At 37.7% G+C, this 23,781-nt stretch overlaps 1 pseudogene across 1 annotated transcript; it reads right to left on the bottom strand.

Annotated features, from left to right (window-relative positions):
* Positions 1-11,204: 11,204 nt before the first annotated feature.
* LOC143585138 (leucine-rich repeat receptor protein kinase HPCA1-like) lies at positions 11,205-23,192 on the bottom strand (annotated as a pseudogene). The gene is made up of 9 exons (XR_013144506.1): positions 23,089-23,192; positions 20,617-20,748; positions 20,388-20,527; positions 20,055-20,279; positions 19,925-19,985; positions 19,312-19,453; positions 19,012-19,231; positions 11,774-12,013; positions 11,205-11,721 (listed from the first exon to the last, which is right to left on the bottom strand). The product of XR_013144506.1 is annotated as a leucine-rich repeat receptor protein kinase HPCA1-like (transcript).
* Positions 23,193-23,781: the final 589 nt, after the last annotated feature.

The following is a 23,781-nucleotide window of genomic DNA, read 5'->3' as shown; positions in this document are numbered from 1 at the left end:
TGCCATGGAATGTCCTTTTTATCATCAAATGTAAAGCTTGCAGACTCTTTTAACGGAGATCCAGGCAACCATTTATGTCTGCCATTGTAGGATTTGGCATTATGTGTACGAATGGTTGACTCTATCTCCGGTGTTTTTGGTTTAGGAAAACACGTTTTTGTCTTTTCGACCTGTTTTGGTTTATAGTACGTGTTAGTTTTTGAAACTGAATCCCCCCTTTTAACCCCATTGCGAAACATGTTAGGCTTGGTCTATGAGAACTAAACTTGCCCGATTTGTTTCGGTTCCAATCATCGTTAGAGAAATTAACCTAACTATGCCTGAATCTTTTCCTGTACGAATTATGATGCACATAGGGCATATTCCTCTGATAAAATCCATAATAAGGAACATACGGACGATGTGGACAATTTCTGGCAATATGACCATGAGTCCCACAATTAAAACAAGTTTGACGTTTTATGTAGAAATAATTTTGGGCAACTCCTCATCTGGACTGGTTGTGTGGACCAGTTTGTTCAAATTTGCGAGGACCATTTGTTACATTACTAGGCTTAACAACTTGTTTGTCATTAGAGCATCCCTCTTTGACAAATTTTGGTGGTAAGTATTTGTTGGAAATTTTTGAATTTTTAATTTTATTAGAAACCACATTATCAGAATCCAAAGTTTTAACAGAATCAACCATACAAAAATCCTTGGTCTTTAAAACAGAGCCCACACAAACAGTCGGAATAACATAATTCAAAACAGGCAGTTTTAAAGAAACATCAGAGACAATGTCATTATTAAATTCAAAACAAGGGTCGTCATCCTCATCAGTCCATTCATTCACAATTACTTTTTCTGTACATGAAGCAAACACGTTAGAATCTTTCACTCCTGAGGTGGACGCACTTGAGTTTACAGAATCAGCTTCATCAGATTTATCTTGTTTGCCATACTTTATGTCTTTTACCTTTTCTTCCTATTCTTTTGTAACAGGAGTGCTGACATAATTGTGGTTGTAAGGTGGGGGATTTGACTATATCCTATGCCCTCACCTCCATTTTCCTTCCACCACAATTGATTTTCAATCATTGAGTTAACTACTTTACCGGAACCCTCGAATTTTTTAAAATCTAGTTCAGCCCTTTTAAATTCACTAGTAAGATTCAAAATTTCTAACTTGGAGGCTTCCAGTTTAGCAGTTAATTCAGCGATTTCATGTTTGGAATCTAGATAGTGACAACATTTTATACTAAATTCAGACTTAAGCTTTGAGAAATACTTTTGAGTTGCTTCTATGTTATCTAGAAAACCTTTTTCGTTTTTCTTAAGTTTAAAGTTTTCAGATTTTACTCTTTCTATGTCTTTAATTAAATTATCATTGTGGAGATTATATAATTCTATATTATCAATGCAATCTAAAGAACATGGTTGAAAAATTACCTCAAATGACTCGGGAGAAGTGAAAGCCATATATGCGAATTGAAGTTCCTTGACTAGCTCCTCAGCAGCATTTTTCTTCTTCAGTGTCTTCAATACTTGCGAAGTTTGCGGTCTGATTTCCAATGTTGAGAGCAGCCATCTGATCCTCCCAAGAAAATTTTTGAACAACCAAACCCCTTTCACCATTTCCCGAACTACCACCAGCATCTCCTCTAGTATTACCCACTGGAACCAATGACCTTTCTGCGTTTCCTTCCTTTGCTGGGTTAGTACATTCACGAGCAAAGTGATCCGGCTCGTGACAGTTATAGCATTTCAGAGTGTCTTTGTTAAAACCCACCTTTTGATTATTGGGCATATTCCAATTGTTTCTACCAGTCCTCTTAGTAAATTTCTTGGCCCAAAATACTGCCATTGCGATTTGCCAAGAGATATCCATCTCTTCAACATCATCATGATGAATCTGATCGAGCTCAGCAGCAACTACAGGTTGGACCAAGTCTCCAGCAAGAAATGCATTATAGCAGTTCATGAATTCCGCCATTAGAGCTATGTTATCCTGAGTCTCTTTCGGAATAGAGGGAATTTGACTAGAGGTCTCACCATGAGCAACGCCAGAAGATGAAGATTGAGCAGACTTAGTGAAGAAAAATGGAGCTGGTTGAGGAGGAGTAGAGGATGATTGGCCTTGAGTGGATTAGAACATATGAAAGTTTCCCTAGGGTGGAAGGTGCTGATTGGCCTTAAACATGGAGAAACTGTCTTGAGAGATGAGAGCATTGTTGGAAGCAACATTGTATCCAGCTGCATTGTAAGAGTTAGCATGATTTATTGCGTGTTGCTTATCATCCATATCACATGACTTGATAGTAGCCATCATCTCAGAGATAGACATTCTGTTGAGATCTTTAGTCTTCTTGATAACAACAACATTCATATCCCAACTCTTTGGCAATGACTTCACCAGCTTGTTGTTTATCTCAGAAGTTGCTAGATAAATACTTGCAGATCTCATTTCAGTTACCAGGGCAGTGAACCTTTTGAGTTGAGTTTCCAACGACTCCCCCAGAACATGGTTAACATATTGAATTTTTGTCGCAGCAAGTCTTGATGGCTCCTTTTCATGTCCTCATTTCCTTCATACACCTCAATCTATGCCTCCCATAACCCCTTAGCAGATTGAAGTTCTCTAAAACCAATTGCAATATCAGGTGAAAATGCCATGGTTAAGGTTGAAAGTGCCTTATCATCTTCTTCAACTTTAGCAAAGTCATCATCATAATACAAAGCAACAGGCTTCATAAGAATTTCAGTTGAGGCCCCCTAACAATACTTCTCCATACTTTGGGATCCTTCGTCTTAACATATTTCTCAAAACAAAACTTCCATTCACCAAACCCCTCATGAGACAAGAGACGGGGTATACGAGTGGTGGTCCCCATTATAGAGTCGAGTTCTTAATGGATTGAAGTATTATTTGTTAGCTGATCCATTTTAAATTACAAAGTCCACGAGTAATTCTAGTCCAACATGTTTTATAGTCTAGGTACAGGCCCAGATCTAATTTATCAGGCCCAAACAACGTTTACAGTTCACTGGGCCGAGAACCAGTAATCTTGACCGAGAACCAGGTATTGTTGACCAGAGGTTGACCGAGAACTAATGGCAGCCGAGAACAAATGCCGAGAACTACAAAAATTGACTGAAAACCCAAAGATGACCGAGAACTCTATAGTTTAGTCGAAAACTATCAAAGGTAGGCCGAAAACACTTCTTTTAGACCGAAATCTTGGAAACTCAGCCGAGAAAAGATTATGGTGGCCGAAAAAGCTTGATTTATGCCGAGAACACTGATTCTACACCGAAAGTCAATCTAGATCGTAACTAACTTCGGAGAAATAAGGAATTTGATTTGTTTCCAAACCAAAGTCAATCTCTTACCAAAACAAGCAGATCCTTCACCTCTGATCAATGGTTCACCGGAAATAACAACCCAGCCACCAAGAAACACAATTCTTGAATCCTCGATATCACAATAACGAGCCTGAATAGGTCAAAGGCTCTGATACCAATTGTAAGGTCCAAGATGGATCTTTCAATTATGATATCAACGATCTAGGTGTTGGTGCGGAATTCCAACACTAGATGATTCAAGAACACAAAACACAAAACAAGTAGAACACCAAGAATTGCTTCAAAACACACGTATTATTATACGTCGGGTGCTTAAGCACAATGATTACACACACGTCTAGAACAACCCTTGGACGGCACAAACACAACTTCGATGAACAACCCTTGTACCCTATACAATGCATTCTATATATAGGGTGCTTAACCTACTAGCCCAACATAGCCCAAAGCCCACCGAGATCCAAAGGGATCTCGGTTTACATACACAGCCTAAACAAAATAAACAAACTAAGACAAACCAAATAACTAGGCCCAACAGGAGTACGCCGGGTCATTGATGTAGGACATGGGTCACACCATTATTAAAAATAATAAAATAAAATAAATATAACGATACTCTCGCTATAAAAGAGAAATATCGTAGTACAATACCTTACCTTAAACAAAACGAATAATAAAAGAGTATAAAATACGTAATTTACATCCCAAAATTGATTCGAATCGGCGTCTTTAGCGGGTAGTTAAATAAGTCTTCATGTAGTATCACATTTGATCTTCGACTAAGAACATGACTACAATTACAGGAAAACACAATGTTAATAGTTGTGGTTGAGAATTAATGTTAAACAGGAGTCCCTTAAAACATATTTTAGGTCTCTATTAAAGAGTCCGTTTTTCTTCCAGGTTACGACAGCCGAAGTAGTATGTACTGCTGGGGAAGACCACCCACCCGAGGTTACACCAGGAAGATTAGTGTATTGGAACTTGGAAAAATAAATATGAAGTTTAGAGAGTACTCATCTCTAATTATTCTTAAAATAAAGAAAAATATGATGTTTCTTTGGTTTGTGTGATTTGTAGTAAAGCTTATAGTTTTTTTTTCATAAAATGAACCTTCGTGTTCATTATATAACCACAAAAACCATAATTACGATATCCATTAATCATGTCATAAACAAAAGTTAAATGATGTAAGCCCCGGTCCCGGTGCCCTACTTTGATGTTGGATTTACTCATTAACACAGTTCTAAATATCAGAGTGAATTAAAACTTTCGCGGAATATTAATAACGTTCAAGCATTCATTACAAACATATATAACTTGTCTTTTTAAACCATAAATAAAACATAGTATCAAAACGTCATGACAAATCTTCAGATGCCAGCCTCTTCAGATCCCGCCATGTGTCTTCCTCAAACCAGCTGTCTCAGTCTATTTACTTGCGTGCATACTAAAAGTAAGCTACGCTGAGTGAGTTCTAGTTAATCAAGCAACATACAATACATTCACATACTTACATACATACGTATCCGAAGATACATACTACATACTTAGCCTGTTATCTTTCTTTCTTTCATTCATACATACATGCTTCCTTTCTTTCTTTCTTTCTTTCTTTCATACTTTCAATGTTTATCTTACATTACATACATACTTACACGTTTTAAAGAGCTTTTCGGCCTGTAACCTTCACATATATTATTAGGGTACGCAACCCTGTAACCTTCGCATATATTATTAGGGTATGCAAACCTTTAAGCGTACCTCCATACAACCATACATTATCTTCTTTGTATATTAAGTTTATATACTTTCAAACATACGCTTAACATTCTCCATAACTTTCACATATCATTCATAAAACATTCACATATCACACTATTACCTGGCGGCACATGCAATATCCGAATATCGTTTACGTACCATCAAGCATTCATTCATACATATAATCATAGAAGGCATACACTTACCACTTAAGGTACCACTTAAGGTAAGTGTATTAACTAACCACGTTGAGTATGCACACAACCCCAAAAACATAACAAGGAAATGGGGCTAGAAACTCACCTGACTCCTGTTACGTTCACCATTAATAGTTATTCCTTTCTTTAGCTGGGCATGGCTAACTATATAATTATTACGCGTATCAATCAACTATCATTATCCATATTGTATTTCTAGTTTAATGAAATCCCACAACGAACGGGGGTCCAAGGGCAGCGCCCCTGGAAGCGGGGTTCTAGGGGCGGCAACCCCTAGCAGGGTCCAAGGGACAGAGCCCCTGGTTGGGGTTAAGCTGCCAGGTCAGTTTGGAAAAATTTTATTTTCATTAACTGTCTTAACATATTTTACATTAGGATTTTTAAATTATTATCTACTTCGCCCACTTGGTCGCTATAACGAATTAAGCCTAATTCGTTATCTAAACATAGCCTGATTAATGGCCTAATTCGTTATCAAAACATGGCATGATTCGTTACCTTAACTTAGCGAATTAGTGAGTAACAATCACCTGATTCATTATCTTAGTTTGTTAGCCTAATTCGTTATCTTGACGTGACTTGATTCGTTATCTTAATATAACGAATGGATAGATAACGAATTAAAAGTTCATTCGTTATCAAGTCGCACGAATGAGTCCCATTCGTTATGACCGCGTAACGAATGACTAGTCATAACGAATTATCAACAGTTCTTATCCAGACTTTGACTCACGGTCAAAGTAAAAATCGTCAAGAACAAGAAATGGTCAACATATACCAGATCTGCAATTAAACCTTCGATTCTTAGCGAAACATCATGAAATTGGTACCATTGAACTCGGAATCACAGCGCTAACAAATCCTAATCATCCAATCAGCCAAACATTCACATTTAAAGGGTGCGATTTGTTCTATTATAGACCCGATTATTCATTTGACAAATTAACCTATCAATTGTTAACGGATTTTAGTAGGATTTGTTGTGTTGAATTCGTTTTTAACATACTCAAACAGATCTATGATTTCTAGACGTAATCCGGACCCAAAGGAACAAGTTATCGATATAAACATACCTTAAACGAGTAGGTTTACGAACACGGTCTAATCTTGATGTTGTTTTGGTTCGTCACAACGTTCTAGCACCAACGGCCCCTTCAGATCTTGGCTCGGGTTATAGGATATTGTTTGTGTGTGTTTTTTGATGGTGTAGGCTATGGTGTAGAGATGGATAAAAATGGAAACGATTAGGGTTTAAGGGATATTTATACTCCCTTAAGCCCGTGGACCTAAGACCCATTCCATCTATTATTCCATCTTCTAAAGTCCAAGCTCGCCTTCTATTAGTTTATTTATCTAAACCAATAAACGACACACTATAAAATAAACGAAATTTATTTTATTAATTTTTTTCAAAAGCGGTACGCTACAAGTGACATATTAAATTATAATAAAAAAAGATTCTTGAGATCTTATTAAATGTCCTTAATAGGTCATATGAACCATCAATTTGAAGACATGTTAGATTTGGTCATGGCATGATTAGTGACATTGCATTGTTTACAATAAACAATTATTCGATATCTCATTCATTGTTATATATTAAAAACACATTTTTACTAAATTTTCCAACAATCCCCGCATGAATGGAGATTGATCAATACACATAAAATTTACAATAGAACCTCGATAGTTGAGTATTGCAGGATAGGTAGGTGTTATCTTTGAACCTTCCTTTATGGTCTCCTAGCAGTTTGTAGGCGTGATGTCCTTGAAAAAACCCTCATTTGTGTAGACGACAATACATTTCACATAATTTTCTCCCTAGCCGAGCACATACCCTCGTTTCCATGTCCATTATGGTCCTGGAACACTAACGTAGTTTTGTGAAAGCTCTAGGAATTTCATACCCCACAACTTCATTCAAAGCGACCACACTTCTGTTTCACATAGATGATTATCCATAAATCATTAAAAACATTAAGGTTAAGATGCCTTACACAAATCATTAGCCATACATTATGCTTAACTTCACAACATGTCACTGTTGTTATAGGAAAGAACGAAAAAGTAAGTAAACCCCATTTACAGCTTAGGAGGATATATATAATCATATATATTAGCTTATATGTCAACTTATACATCAGCTATGCCTCCATAGTGACTGTCACACACCAACCTAAGGCGAAAATGTCGGGACCTGAGCTGATTGCTCACAGCTCTCAAGGTACTATTATGCAATATTTAAAAGTGAAAATATCTATTTAATTTGATTAAATGATTCAAATAATTCAAGTACAAAGTACAAAATCCATAATCATACAACAATACAATTTATATCATAAATGATCTTGATTAAAAGTTTTCTAACTTCAATTCTTCACTAGGTCTTAACCAAATCATGCAACTAGTTCAAACAATAACCTGCATATGCGTATAAAATAGAAAGGTTTGTCAACAACACATGTTGAGTGTGAGTGAGTAAAACACCAGTTTAAGACGCAACAATAATAATATATAATAAATAAAGAAAGATGCAAACTGTTACTGTGAGAATAAACAGTTAAGCCATAACACATATAAAATCAATCAAACCATAAAGAATGGGCTCAACCAATCCATATAAATGGACATTGGTTACCAAGCAAGGACTAAACCGTTGCCATAAAAATGAACATCGGTTGCCGAAAATAGTCGTATGATCATACTATAATGAGGAACTTCACCAAAATGTGTACAAACAAAACAAGTTAGCAAGTAGCAAGTAAGACATAAACTGATATACACACAAGGATTAAACAGTTGCGGTTTTGAATAGTAGATAATAGATCAATACTGTAAATACACATGTGTCCCCAAAAGATTTTAATATAAGTAAAAAGGGGAGTGATTACTCACCTTAACAGACGAGTAAACGAGGAAAACAATATAATAAGAATGTGGATGATAGATCAAACTCTTCAAGAATACGGAAACAAATATAAATAATTGAATAGGTAAAGATTCGGAAATTTTAATGATCGAGTATAATCATACTAAAGCTATTTGTTATTAATTTTTATTACTTGGAAATACAACTTTTATTTATCAAGCTTATAACATAATTTTAGTTATATAAAATACATAATGGTACTTAATTACATATTTATAAATATCTCATAGTTTATATAAAGAGATTCGTTTTAAGTATTTATTTTAAACTAATAATATGTTTAAGGTATTTATATACATTTTATTAATAATAAAGCTTTATTTTAAATACATAATGTAAATAATCAATAATAGATAATAAATAATTTATATATCTAAAATCTTTTTTAAAATATTTAATAACTATATAACATATTAAGGTTTAATATATACTTTAATCATGTATTTTAAGTAAACAAAACCCTTAATAATATATTACATATACATATATATAAATATGTACATATATATGGTTTTAACAAAAGTTCGGAAACGTGACAAGTTAAAGTCTCGGCTTTTAACAAAATATAAATAGAATATGATTTTATAGTATTATAATATTAATTTATGGTCCATTAAGATTAAAATTAACAACAAAAAAATATGTTTTAAAAAAATCTATGAACCCTAGATTTCTTAATCGGTTAAATCCGTATGAGTTTGATTAATTAACCATAGGGTTATTAGAGAGGATTCAAAGACGAACATAACTACATTTACAATTACCGAAGAATAGAACCAATTGATGGATATATTGTCCATGATGATGGTATGAAGGTGCAGATAAGTTTAATTGATATATAACGATCTCTATGGTGTATTACCCAAAACATTTAAGGACGGTTCAACTAAATCTGTCAATACGTATCAAATATATCACGAATTCTCAATTAGATTAGTCGGTGGATTCGTTATAGCAAGGGGAATAGTAACCATGATTCAATTACCAAATTTGTTACGAGAATTGTGGCTCAAGTTGATAAACAGGTATACGGGTAAACAAATCGGGTCACGGGTATGAGTTAACCAGATTGTCTGATGGATTATATGATAAATTTGCATTTTAGACCCTAGGGTTTGAAGATGGATGCATAAGGAGATAGGAGTTTATTTTTGGGTAAACTGATATACACACAAGGATTAAATAGTTGCGGTTTTGAATAGTAGATAATAGATAAATATTGTAAATACCCATATGTCCCCAAAAGATTTAAAAATAAGTAAAAAGGGGAGCGATTACTCACCTTAACAGACGAGCAAACGAGGAAAACAATATAATAAGAATGTGGATGAAAGATCAAACTCTTCAAGAAATACCGACGAGATGTCCTACTAAAGAATAATTACGGAAACGAATATAAATAAGTGACTAGGTAAAGATTCGGAAATTTTAATGATCGAGTATAATCATACAAAAACTATTTGTAATTAATTTTTATTACTTGGAAATACAACTTTTATTTATCAAGCTTATAACATACTTATAATTATACAAAATACATAAAGGTACTTAATTACTTATTTATAAAGATTTCATAGTTTATATAAAGATATTTGTTTTAAATATTTATGTTAAACTAATAATATATTTAAGGTATTTATATACATTTTATTAATAATAAAGCTTTCTTTTAAATACATAGTGTAAATATTCAATAATAAATATTCAATAATTTATATACATTTTATTAATAAGATTTTTATTATAAATATACTATAATCAAGAAGAACAACTTATGAAAAAGTATGCACATTCAAGATAAAATCAAAACAAAACCTATAAATGTCTGGAATCCGTCTATGATTGCTGGTTGTTTGAATTCGATGGTGGTGGTGGTGATGGACGGTGGCTGAGAGGTGGAAATCAAAGCCACAAGAATCGATGTGGTGGCGCAAGGTTGTGGCGATAGGCAGTGGCAGGGAAGCAATGTGCCGCGAGGTGGTGTCCATAGCCGGTAGTGCGAGGAGATGTGAAAAAACCAGAGATTTCATCATCGGAGCATTAATCGATGAAAGAGAAACTGTAAGGTTTTAGGTTTTAGAATGAAAACCATGGTGAATGAATGAAAACCATGGTGCATGAATTGGAGATGAGATGATTTAAGGAGAGTTGTTATGACCCGTGTAAGAGTATCCGGGTACATAAACAACTCAAAACTGGGCTAAATCAATGAGAGGGCACCATTTAAAGATAAAAAAATCTGATGACTCTATAGAGGTAAGGGTGGGGGTGACCACATTGCGACAGGTAGAATAGAGGTTTCAATTATATATTATAGATTATTATTGTAGATTAATTATAGATACAAGAGCATTCTCATCCAATCTATCATATTTAAATCCAAAATTACACTAAAAACACTACATTTTCTCTATCCTTTCTAATTAATTTTTTTTATACATTTATATTTCTCTTTCTTTAATTCACAACCACTTTCAACAAATTATGGGGGGGGGGGGGGGGTGAAAAGTAGTTTTTCAAATATATAGAAAAATCACCAAATTTTCTCTTTCATCTACCCACAACCCCCTAAACCAGTACCTAAATTATAAAACATCACTCACCAAAATTTAATGGTTTGAATGTTAATGTTCTGAAACAAGACTACCTAAGAGATACATATGTTCTTCTAATGACGGTGTCATCACTTTCGTCCATAGCAGTTGATCCCTTAATAGTAACCCATTATCAGTTAGCATATTGTATCGGCCCAATCGTTGGATTTTCGAACAGAAAGTATACAACCATAGTGTAACCATATAATTGCTTCAAATAAAATATCTAACAATCTGAGTTTTTATTACAAAATATACCATCAAACAACAAGTTTATATAATTTCATATTTCAAAATTCACATTTTAACAATCTGAGTTTGTATATATACAATACAACTATTGCATAGTGTAAAAAGCAGCACCCCTTAAACTCACCTCCTTATTTCTGTTTCAAATGGCACAGACAGACTGCTTGCATCCGAAACCGAATCACCATATGGATGATAAAGATCCCCAACATTTCGGTACTTTGACTTGAGAAAGTCAAAGATGAGTCACCACCAGCGCTTAAAACCGCCAAATCTATAATGCTTTCGATCTCTCTCACAACTTCTCCCATTTTGGGCCGATCGGCTCCTGACTCTTAGACACAACTCATTGTTAAATCAACAAACTTGGTCAAACCTCCAAGTGTTTGCAATGAACCAAGAGCCGAGTCAAGAACCGCGTAGAGTCCATTTGGATATCCTGGCTTGTCAATGGCCTCCTGAACCTCTGTCACAATGTATTTACCGTTTTTTATAGGTGATCTTGCAGTTAACAGCTCTAACAGTACAATCCCAAAACTATAAACATCACTCTTTTCGGTCAACTGGTGGGTCCTAAAGTATTCAGTATCCATGTAACCATGCAATTAGATATGACCCATTGCTTATTAATGGCTCGACGATTTTGGTTTCCACTAAAAGAGAGGGGTTTTCACTTACCATGGTACCCTTCACATCAGTGTTAATATAACCCTTTGCTTCATCTCCCAATAATTTGGACAAGCCGAAATCAGCAACCTTTGCGATTAATTGAACATCAAGCAAAATATTATTTGATTTAATGTCCCTGTGTATGATTGGTGGGTTTGCAAGCTCATGCAAGTATGTCACACCTTTAGCAGAATCAAGAGCTATTTTTAGCCTCTTTATCCAATCTAACCTCATTCTTGCCTCACCTGCATGAACAGTGCAGAATGTTATAATTGCTTGCCTTCTCATTATGATAATCAATCACTTAAATACAAAAGGGAATCCCATTCCATTCGGGATTTCTCCTAACAAAATAATATTATCCATATATAAAAAATATAGCTTACAAATATACATAATGCAAATAGACCCCCGCAGTCAAAGCTGGAGGTTCTCGAAGGCTGAGACTGGCACGTAAATCTTCAAATAAGGCTTTCGGAAGACCCTTGGTAAATATATCATCAATCTGGTACCGGGATGGCACATCAAGTACGCAGACCAGGCCTCGGTGAACCTGTTCACGAACGAAGTGAATGTCTAGCTCTATATGTTTCGTTCTTTGATGTTGGACTGAATTACCCGAAAGGTAAATAGAGCTCAAATTGTCACAGTAAACTAGAGAGGCCGTCACAAGGGGACGATGTAACTCCAAAAGGAGGTTACGAATCCAGCAAATTTCGGCAACCTTATTGGCAAAACCCCGGTATTCTGCTTCAGTACTTGAGCGAGAGATCATGGATTGATGTTTTGAGGACCATGCAAGTAAGTTGTTGCCGAAATACACACAGTATCCCAACATTGAGCAACGGGTGTCGGGACAGCCTGCCCAGTCAGCATCAGTGTAGGCTCGTAAGAAGCTCGATGAGAGTGGTCCGAGGGTGAGACCGAGATGAGATGTTCCCCCAAAGATAACGGATGATGCGCCGTAAACTGTCCAAGTGAGGAAGACGCGGAGAATGCATGTGCATGCAAATCTGCTGTACAGCGTAAGAAGTATTTGGTCTCATGAACGTTAGACACTGGAGGGCCCTAGCTAAGCTTCTGTAAAGAGATGGATCTTCAAATTCGGGTCCCGAGGCAGGAAGCTTTCCTTTGGTGTCAGCCGGAGTAGCCACCGGTTTGCAAGAGGTCATTCCGGCTCGATTTATGACGTCGGGGGCATAACTTTGCTGAGATAGAAACATAGTATTTCATGTTCTTTTGACCGATATCCCCAAAAAATAGCTTAGTGGACCTAAATCTTTCATTGCAAACTCAGAACTAAGACGTCCCATCAGGCTAATTCAGACTTTTTCTGATGAGGTCGTGAGAATAATGTCATCCACATAAAGTAGCAAGTGCGCGGTGTTCGCCCCGTGGTGAAAAATGAAAAGTGAATTGTCACTGCGACTTTGTTTAAATCCAATGGATAGAACGAAGTCGGTGAATCGTTGGTACCTAGCCCGAGGTGTCTGTTTGAGACCGTATAACGACTTTTTAAGTAAGCAAACATGATTAGGGAACATATTGTCCCGAAACCCCATTGGTTGGTGCATATATACTGTCTCGTTGAGGTTCCCGTGTAGGAATGCATTGGTGACATCAAGTTGATGCACCGGTCAAGGCTGAGATAGAGCAATCGAAAGACTGTGCGGATTGTGGCTGGTTTGACAACCAGACTAAAAGTTTCACCGCAATCGATACCAACCTGCTGACTATGACCATCACATACCAACCATGTTTTATAGCGTTCCAATGACCCATCTGATTTGAATTTATGCCTGAATAACCACATACATTTGATGAAATTCATATTGGGTTGGCGTGGGACTAACTCCCACATCTTAGTTTTAATAAGGGCATCGTACTCGTTGGTCATGCGTCTCACCATTCTTTTGTGGACAGGGCGGCTTTGGGCGACTTAGGTAAAGGTTCAATAGAGGAGGTATGAAGGTTTAAGTGATGTTTTGGTTTAGATATTCCATCCATCGCCCTTGGGCGCATTGTACGGCTTGGAGGGGGTGGGGGTGGGGGATAGGTAGGAGGAGTTGTTTGAGGCTGTTGATTGGGGACGGTATGGATGGGTGTAGGAGCTAGAGGTTGGGTGGGGCTGGTGTGGTCTTGTATCGACGAGAATAGGTTAGAATAGGTGATTTAGGATAAGAGTTAGGTTTTCCATGAGGTGGTCCGTGAGTGTTTGAAGTTGACATTGTAGAGGTGGGGTTTGTGTTATTGGACTGGGAAAAATTGGTAACTTGTGAGGAGGCTTGGGGAATGTGGGTTGGACGTGAGTCCAGAGTGTGGGATGAGGTGGATTCGAAAAAAATACATACGGTTCGGGTGTTTTTGCGTAGGGAAGGTATTTTCGTCAAAGATTACACGACGGGATGTAATTAATTGACGGGTTGTGAGATCGACTCATCGGTATCCCGATGGTTCGGTGGATAACCAAGGAAAACGCAAGAATTAGATCGATGTTGAAGTTTGTGGATGGTGTTGGATGGTTTAAGTGGGTAGCAAAGACATCCAAAACTTGAAGATGGGTGTATGGCGGTTGACGTTTGTATAGGACATTGGTGGGGTTATTAAGGTTATTTGATTTGCTTGGGAGGATATTGAGAAGATAGGTGGTGGTTTCAAGAGCATAGTGCCAGTGGGTGTTAGGGAGATTGGCTTGCGCAAGGAGGGTGCGAACCATGTTGTTGATGGTGCGGATTTTGCGCTCTGCTTTACCATTTTGTGAGGATGTGTGAGGGCACGATAGACGAAACGTCATGCCATGTTGGGAAAAGAATTGGTGAAAGGGGTTATTAATGTATTCTTTGCCATTCTCACATTGTAATTGTTTAATGCATTTATCAAATTGTGTATGGATTAAATTGTAAATGTGTTGAAATATGAAAAAAAAACTTGGGATTTTCTACTAATAGGAAATGTCCATAGAAAATCAGAAAAGTCGTCAATAAACAAAACATAATAGCAGTGACCCCCGGAGCTCAAAATTGGTGAGGTCCAAAGGTCACTGTGAACAATTTCAAAGGTAAATTATGGTTGCAAGAACTAATAAATGGGAGTTTAACACTTTTCCCAAAAACACACGGTTCGCATACACGTTTATTAGACTTAGAAAAAGAAATAAAAGATGACTTCTTGAGTGAGTGTAAAGGACATGAGCCAGGGTGTCCAAGACGTTGATGCCACAGTGTTTGAGGGATCACCATATTAGCCGAATGGGAGTTGATTTTGGAAAGCATATGTGGCGTCAGGAGATATAAATCACTGGTACTATTGCATCTGAGGATAGGGGTCCTTGTCTTGAGGTCCTTCAAAGAAAAACCGAAAGGATCGAATTCAATGGAAACCAAATTATCGGTAGTTAAACGTCTAACAGATAAAAGGTTATGAATTAAATTAGGGCATAAAGGACATTGGTTAATTTAAGTGATGGGAAGGGTGGGGGTAAGGTTTGGTTGCCCTTTCTAAAAACGGGGACCGTAGTCACGTTTCCAACGATAATATTACGATTAGTGCCATTATTAACGTAAGACGTGAAGTTACCTAGTTGGTTTGTCATGTGGGTGGTGGCACCGCTATCCATAACCCATGGGGTTTCCGGGGGGTTGAGTGACATGGTATAAAGGGCTTGCTCAATATCGGTAAGAAAACAGAGTTATTTTGGCCAACATGTAATGGGGTGAAGGTTCAGGAGGGGTTGTTCCCTTGGGGGATTGGAAGGCCGGTGATTGGCGTGAAACTCCTTGGTGGTGCTGTAAGCCGGGATGCGGGGTTTATCAGCAGTTTGGCTATGAAAGGGCATCTAGCGCTGTGTAACTGATGAGCTGTCTCCCAAGACTTCGGGATCCTTAATGCGAGCTTCTTTTCCTTCGCTCATGTATGGGAGTCGCCAAGCTTTTGTTCGGTTTGAGAACGTGCCAACCTATGTATGTGGGGGAAGCTGTTTCTATATTTGACAATGGTCTTCGAAGGGAGATTGAGGACATCGTGGTTTATGGAGGTCCATTCTTTGGGGATCTCCAATGGAGGTTGGCATCACTTCCGACCCGTTATGGGGGTTCGGCCGAGGATGTATCTACATATGCTTTTGTGGCTTCGAGAGCACAGTCGTGGTGTTTGCAAGACCATATTCTTCGGGGTTGTGATATTTATGGGTTGGACTCTGATTATGGGTGTGCGATTGATCGTTTACGTACTTCACTTTCAGATTTTGATCTTAGCGGGTTCTCTAATAAGGACACCGCCCCCCTAAAGCCCAACATGTTGTGGCGAGTGCCTTATTTAGTGGAATCGTTAAGAGTTTAGAAGTAAAGTTTGATCTATCCCCTCGCCAAAAGGCGGTGTTTGAATTCCTTCGGGCTCCTCGGGCTCAGGATTTTCTAACGGCCATCCCCATTGAAGGATTAGGCCAACGTATGTCGAGTTTGGAGTATCGGGCTATCCTTAAGTACCGGTTAATGATCCCTATGTTCTCGACTGATGAACCTTGCCCAATTTGTCGCAAGGTCTGTTTGGATTATTTTGGTGACCATGCGATGCATTGCAAAGAATTGCCTGGCTTTAAATACAGACATGATTTGGTTAGGGATGTTCTGTGTGATGTTCTTAAATGGGCAGAGATTTCTGCTAAAAAGGAGGCCCCTATTAACTTTCTCACGGATCCTCTTGAAGGGAGGTCCACTTTACGACCAGCTGATATTCTTGTGTTCGGGTGGACAGGGGGACACACGCCTGTGTAGATCTTACAGGATTGTCTCCTCTTGTTGGGCTCAGGGAACGTGGGTTTGTTGTGGGTAAGGCTGCGTTGAAGGCTGAATCGGGCAAAGTTGTTAAACATGAGAAAGCTTGTTTAGATAATCAACATGTCTTTCTACCATTTGCCTTTGATACATTTGGTTTCCTGGCCCCAGATGCTGTGAAATTTTTGAGTAGGGTTTAGCGCGTCGTACACGGGACCTCTTCAGCTTCTAGGTCCCAGAACTTCGTTTTTAGCAGGATTAGCTTTGCTATTCAAAAGGGGGTTGCGGCGCAGCTTGTTGCCCGTTTGCCTGCCACTCTATTGTAATCGTTTTATAGTAAATTATAATTTCTTAATTATATCAGTAGGAGCGCAACTTGCTGTATATGCCTGATTAGGTCTCAGGCCAAGAATACCAGATGCTTGACTCCCGCTCGGACGAGGTGTAGTGGGGTATGGGCAAGGAGGTTGAGCAGACCATTGACCTGGTTGAGAACCATGTCCTCATGCAGGTTGAAATACCCACTGACCATGCATGTTGGAAAACGATGGTGGGACTTGGTGTTGCTGCCCACAGCTAGGTGAGCCATGGCCACCGTATCTTCCACGACCCCTACCCCTGGATCTTCCATGTCCGCGACCGCGTTCAGCATGAGAATTTTCTGCAGGTCGGTTGTCTAACCGATGGTTCGTGTTATCGGTTTTGTGAGAGGTGGTTGCATGAAGGGTCATTCCCGCATTCTGTGAAGCATGAAGAGACATGTTAGCTTCTCTGTCGTATTCACGCATCAGTTTGGATCTAGCTTCATGGAATGTTGGCATAGGTTGAAGGTTTGACAGAAGCATAACAATTCCTTCATATTGCGCATTGAGACCGGTGATAAGTTGTAGAACCATCTTTGCGTCAGTGAGCTGGGCATCGACATTGGCAAGTTGATCACATAGGATCTTGACCTCTTGACAGTAGGCTGCCATGGTGTCGAAATTGTCGAGCCGGGTGTTATTGAGCTTTTGTGTGAGGTAGATGCATCGGGACGATTTGTTGTCCTGGAAGAGAGTTTCGAAGGTTACCCAAGTTTCACTAGCAGTTGTGTTTGGTTTAAGGATAGTATTAATGAGGTCTTGAGAGATGGTGCCATAGATCCATTGAAGGACTATGGCATCCAATCGATCCCACATATCAGCATCAGCAAAGGCGGCGGCTACCTCTTCATCCTTCTGTTTTTCCGATGAAGAGGAGGCAGCGGAGGCAGCGGTAGATGAGGTTTTAGGTAAGAGATGGTCATAAACTTGATAGGCACGACAATGAATCTTTAATAATTCTAACCAAGAAGTGTATTGGCCCGTCTCGTTATCGAGAGTGATTAGAATAACAGTCTTGATGTTGGAGACGGTGAGCGCGAGGTGGAGTTTGGAATCCATTAGGGAAGTGACGAGAGTAGAGGAGGATCGAAGTACCGCCGGAAAAGAAAATACCGACTGGTTGTTGGCGGCGCTAGGTTTTAGGCTAGTGATACCATGTAGAATGTTATAATTGCTTGCCTTCTCATTATAATAATCAATCACTTAAATACATAAGGGAATCCCATTCCATTCGGGATTTCTCCTAACAAACTAATATTATCCATAAATACAAAATATAGTTTACAAATATACATAATGGTAATAAACTGTTTTAATAATTTAAAAACTAAGCTGAAATATGATAGTTTACAGCAAGAAAAATGAATTTTTAAAGTTCTTTGATGTTTCCATATGTAAGTAACGGAAACATGTTTTCCGTTCTATACTCATCCTATATTAGAGGTGGGCGTGTAAAAGAATCTAGCGTTAAATGAATAATCATGAACATATGCCTCGTTCATTCAGTTATGTTTGTTCATTTATTTTCTTGAAACGTTAATTTATACTATTTACGAACTAGCATAAACGAGAACGAGCATGTTCATTTTCTTAACGAACGAAATACGTACAATAAAACCCCATTCGTTTGATTGATTGTTTATGTTTGATCGTTTGTTTGGTTAAATTTAAATAAACGAAAACGAACATGTTTTGTGTGTTCCTTCGATCCCTTTACAAGCCATATTACAAGTGGAATAATTGATGGGCTGAGCGGGTTGGGTAAATGATCAAAACAGGTAATTTTAAGACAAGGAATGCCGTTTAGGTTACATACCCTTTCTATGATTAATTAATTAGTGTTTAATATATGATTGCAAAAATTATATTAGCTTTATTAGTTATCTACTTATCTTGTTTAATAAAAAATGATTCATGAGATTTTTAGACTTAAAATACACTTTGAACAACTTGCTATAATACTTGACATTTTCTTTTTAGCTAAATATGTTTATCATTATTGTTTGACTTGTTACAGTAAAATCCACAACTGAACTGGCCCGTTCTTAAGTAAATACTTGACATTTTCTTTTTAGCTAAATAAAAAGGCTTGGCAACAAGTACATTTACCTGTAAGATTATCTTTTAAAGTACCATTTGAAATGAACTCATAAACCAGCATTTGTTCCCCTTGCTCATAACAAAAACCCACAAGCGCTACAACGTTTTTATGATGAATACGCGAAAGAAGCTCAATTTCAGTTTTAAATTCTTTAGCACCCTGCAATGACCCTTGTTTAGCTCTTTTAATTGCAACTACATGACCAGTGTCAAGAGTCCCTTTGTACACCTGGCAATTAACATATTAACCGATTTAGAAATTTCTTCGTGAGCAAATAATAAAATAGCAAGGTTATGAAATTAATATACATTTCCATAGCCCCCTGATCCAATTACGTTATCTTCTGAGAAGTTGTTGGTGCATCTTCTTAGTTCTTCGAACGAACACCATCTTGCGCCTTTTAGTTGAGGTACACCGCCCGCTTCATTGCCATTGTCCACCCCCATGTTCCTGAATTATTACATGATATGCAGATGTAAGCGCATGAGCTCGTTGTGAAAACAATAATGTCCTATATGTTGGAAAATTGGGTGGGTTCACCAACAGGTCAAAACAGACTGCTTCAAGAATGCCGCAAAATGGGTCACACATATTTGTTCGAGCAACAAGCACTCTTTCTTTTACCACTTTTTCTTGTTCTTGATGTGGTAAATAATACTACTCGAGATCGGCTCGCTAAAAACTCGAATCAAGCCTAGCCTAAAAATAAGTTTCTTTAATAAACAAGCCCAAGCATGAGTTTCAATTACTAAGCTCGAGCTTTAGTCTCCCGGAGCTCAGGCTCGAGTCTGCTCGATACGTTTACACCCCAACATATTATCAACTTAATTAATTGTCTTACCAAAAGGAGTATTTTGTTTTGCTTTTGTTGCTTGTCTTTTCTGATAGATCCCATAACTTATGGCCGAAGCTAGCAGCAACAGGACCACAAAACCACCAACAACACCCCCAATAATAGCGCCATGACTCGATGACTTGTTTTCTATGGATACTCAAAAGTCAGAATGTTAAACTTCAAATATACTTTTTGGCGTATTTAAACTGAAAATACCTGGAAAACAGCAATAGTTTTCATCAAGAAAGAACAATGGCCCATAAAATGGGAGAGGAAACAGTTGGTGGTTGACAATCGTCCCTATCGAAGCCACTGATGAGCGGTTAAAATAATCTTGACTAGAGGGGAAAATATGCAATCTATATTGAAGGTAGTTAAACTCATCAAGAGTTGCACTAGAAAGAGCAATTGAGTCAACTGGAAGTTGACTCGAATTAAAGGCTGACATTAAAGTATCATGCAATTTTGTATAGTAGGTTGCATTATCCAAGTTTGAGAAAGAATGTGAGAAAAAATATATGGTTCCTGTGTATGGATTTGTGCATTTACAATTGGGACTAAGTATTTTAGATGAACCACATTTAAGAGGTGGACACCTATTTATTGGTAAATTGTTTGGTATATTTGGCTTTCGGACTGTACAATATATTCCTATTGATCCACCTTCACAAATCGGATTAATGTCAATGCTGCAAGGTTGTACAATAAAATCTTTTAGTAAGGTTGTGAAATACGTTTCACGTTTCCATTTCTAGCTAGGTTTTATTTAAGCTCTTACTTTAAGCTTAAATTATATCCGGAACTTTGTACCAAGTTACTAATTGAATTGTTTTTGAGATCCACGATCAAGTCACTGCTAAAGCTGTTACCAATATCAAGAGTTCCATTAAGCTTGTTGTTGCTTAGCACCCTATCAAAATATAACCAAAAATAGAATAAAAGATTATTCTAACACTAGTGTCACATTTCACAACTAGTATTGCAAACATTTATACATGATTCTACAAACACAACATATGCCATGTTTTATTCTTTTAAATGTTTGAAATATTCCCTAATGTGGCCTCAAATATTTACAATGTCTGTGTATTCATATATAGGATTGTTCATATCAGCACCCAGGATTATATTTAGAACTGAGAGAATCGCTTAATGTGTTCATACCTCGTGCTTTAAATGTGGTAGATATCACAGTTATGAAACTTCTTATATTTCCATGTCCCATTATCTCTAAATTATATTATATGAATCTATGCACAATGTACAATTGTATTATGTCATTCTCGTGGTTCTCAATGATGTACTAGTTCTAAAAGCATCCTAAAAGTAACAACACACACACACACACGTGCGCGTGTGTGTAGGGAGAGGATCAAGAAAAAACTCATCCTTAGAGAGAAAACTTAAAAACTCCTAAAAAATTATTTTTAATAAAAAATAAAAATATTTTTTCAAATTTTCGTTTCTTCCATTCTTCTTATGTTTTGTTACTCTTCATAAGGAAAAATAAAAAAATTAAAAAAAAAGACGTTGTAATGCACACATGTATTTAGTGGTTTTGGAACCGAACCGTTTTACTATAATAGGTTCCGGTTCTGGTTCTATTTTTTAGTCATTTTCGGTTCCGGTTCCGGTTCGGTTCTCGAGGTTCTGAACCGTTGCACAGACCTATGTGTAATATTGTGTATTTTTATGTTCAGTATTGTTTAATTGCATATTTTCGTTATTAGAGTATTTATATGTGCTGCAGTGTTGTATTATATGCAAAAAAAAAATATTAAAGAAAATAAAAGTCGATGTAGTGCACATATGAATTAGTGTTGTGGTACACATACGTACTAATGTGTATTCGATCTGTACATTAGTCTTATATTGCGTATATACAAGAATATATACAATGTTGTGTATCAGATATGTGTAATAATATTGTATTCTATGCAATACAACACTCTTGCATATATATAATACACACTATTGCGCATATGCACAACACGGACGAGGGTTTTATTTTTTTTTTGACAATATCAACATATAAGAATAATGGAAAACAAAGAAACTAAAAAAAATAAAAAGTTAAAAATAATTATTTTAGAGTTTTTAAGTGTTCATTCGATCCCACCTGAAGAAACATGAAATCCCCCTTCAGTCTATTTGCTTAGTTTAAGGGTGATGATTAAGTATATCCCACGATGGGTTAAATATTCTTCGGCGCAAATGAGCAGTTTATCGACAAAACAAAACACCATGAGCTCCTTAAGAGGGAATGTGGGGAGTCCTCTAGTAACCACCATCAGGCGTGAGATCAGTATTGATAGTTATAATTCAATACTTTTCTAGATAGTTATGATAAATAAAAGTCTGGATCCTTTACCATTTGGAGGTAGTTTGGTATTTATAGCCGTTGGAGATGAGAGAAAGGGTTTGGCCATCTGCCCTGTTAGACAATCCAACAATCAGGTTTCTTAGATGTGCATTAAGGATAGTTGGTGGACATCATGGTCGTCTGATATTAACATGTCGTACTATTGACTATGTGTTGTCCATTACTCATTGGTTGGTCGTTCTTTACAATGAATATGTCTCCTTTTTGCACCATGATCATGGAGATCTTTGGCGCTCCCATTCTCGAGGTGTCAGGGAATGTTTGGCGCCTGAATATATAACATCTAGCGCCATGACCTTTGCATGGCGCATGACCCAATAGCCAGTGGAGTTATGTTATGTTTATGGGTAGGTTTAGTACCCTCCTCGAAAAGTCCCCCAGTCCGTTGCTGCCTTCAAATGAGGGGAGTTATGGACTGAGTCGATGTTGTTGGGTGTTCTTTGAAGGTTTCCCCGGTATATTCCACTGTGGGAGCTAATATTTCGTGAAGTAGCTCCGTAGGCGGAGCCTTTTATGGCGAGAGTTTATTGTAAACATTCCTTATGAGGAGCCTTTTATGGCACGAGGTAATTGTGAACCTTCCTTGGGCGAAGCCCTTTTATGCGGGAGGTTATTGTGAACTCTCCTTAGGCGGAGCCTTTTATGGAAGGAGGTGATTGTGAACCTTCCTTAGCGCATCCTTTTATGACGGGAGGTTAATATGAACCTTCTTTATGCGGTGCCTTTTTTCCATCATAATTGTATTGATGATTTTTATTAAGTGTTGTGGTAATATTTGAAATTACACGTGTCCTTGGCGGAGAGAAATGAATTTAATGAATGTCAGGATAAGGGCGTGGGAGATGTGACATGTTTGATGACAGTTACATCTTGCAAGTAGTTTTTTCGTCTGTGTCAGACGCGTGGGCGAGAATCCCGGTGATGCGCCTAGCTGTAACACATTTTTCTGCCTCGATTTTACTCCCCGGCATTAATTGCGATGGGTATAAAAGGAGGTGTTGTGTTTTCATTCTTCTCCTATTCATCTTCATTTCAATTTTCCCTCTTTTCATCTCATACTCTCCTTTGCTCAGACGAACCTTTTGGTTTTTTCCTGTGGTTCTTCTCAGCCGAATAAGGAGAAAGGTTCTAAGTGGCCTCATACTACGGAGTTTGTCGGGAGTCGGATGTCGCGCTCCGAATTTGACGAGGTGGTCAAGAATTTTGCTTTAACCCCATTTTAGAGCCGGAATTGCCGGCTCAAGGCAAAACGGTGATGCAAGCTCCTGCCAGCAAGATTGGCGTGTACAGGGAGTTTTTTATTCTTGGCAACTTTCGATTGCCCATCACCTGTTTTCAGTTGGAGGTTTTGAATGTGTTTGGGTTGCATCTGACGCAGCTACATCCTCTCAGAATGGAGCACCTTCGTCGTTTCGAGTTTACTTGTCACTGCCTGGATATAACCCCTTCGGCTGACAAGTTGGTGTCTTTCTACCATTGGTGCAACTCTTAAGGCTGGTAAAATTTGTTTACCCATTCTAGCGCCAAAGCCATCGCTCTTGACATGCCCAAGATCCTACA

Source organism: Bidens hawaiensis, unplaced genomic scaffold, assembly GCF_021521415.1.
Source record: "Bidens hawaiensis isolate Kalapana, Puna unplaced genomic scaffold, B.hawaiensis_p1.1 tig00033581_1, whole genome shotgun sequence".
Taxonomy (NCBI): domain Eukaryota; kingdom Viridiplantae; phylum Streptophyta; class Magnoliopsida; order Asterales; family Asteraceae; genus Bidens; species Bidens hawaiensis.
This window is presented reverse-complemented; position numbering and strand designations above follow the sequence as displayed.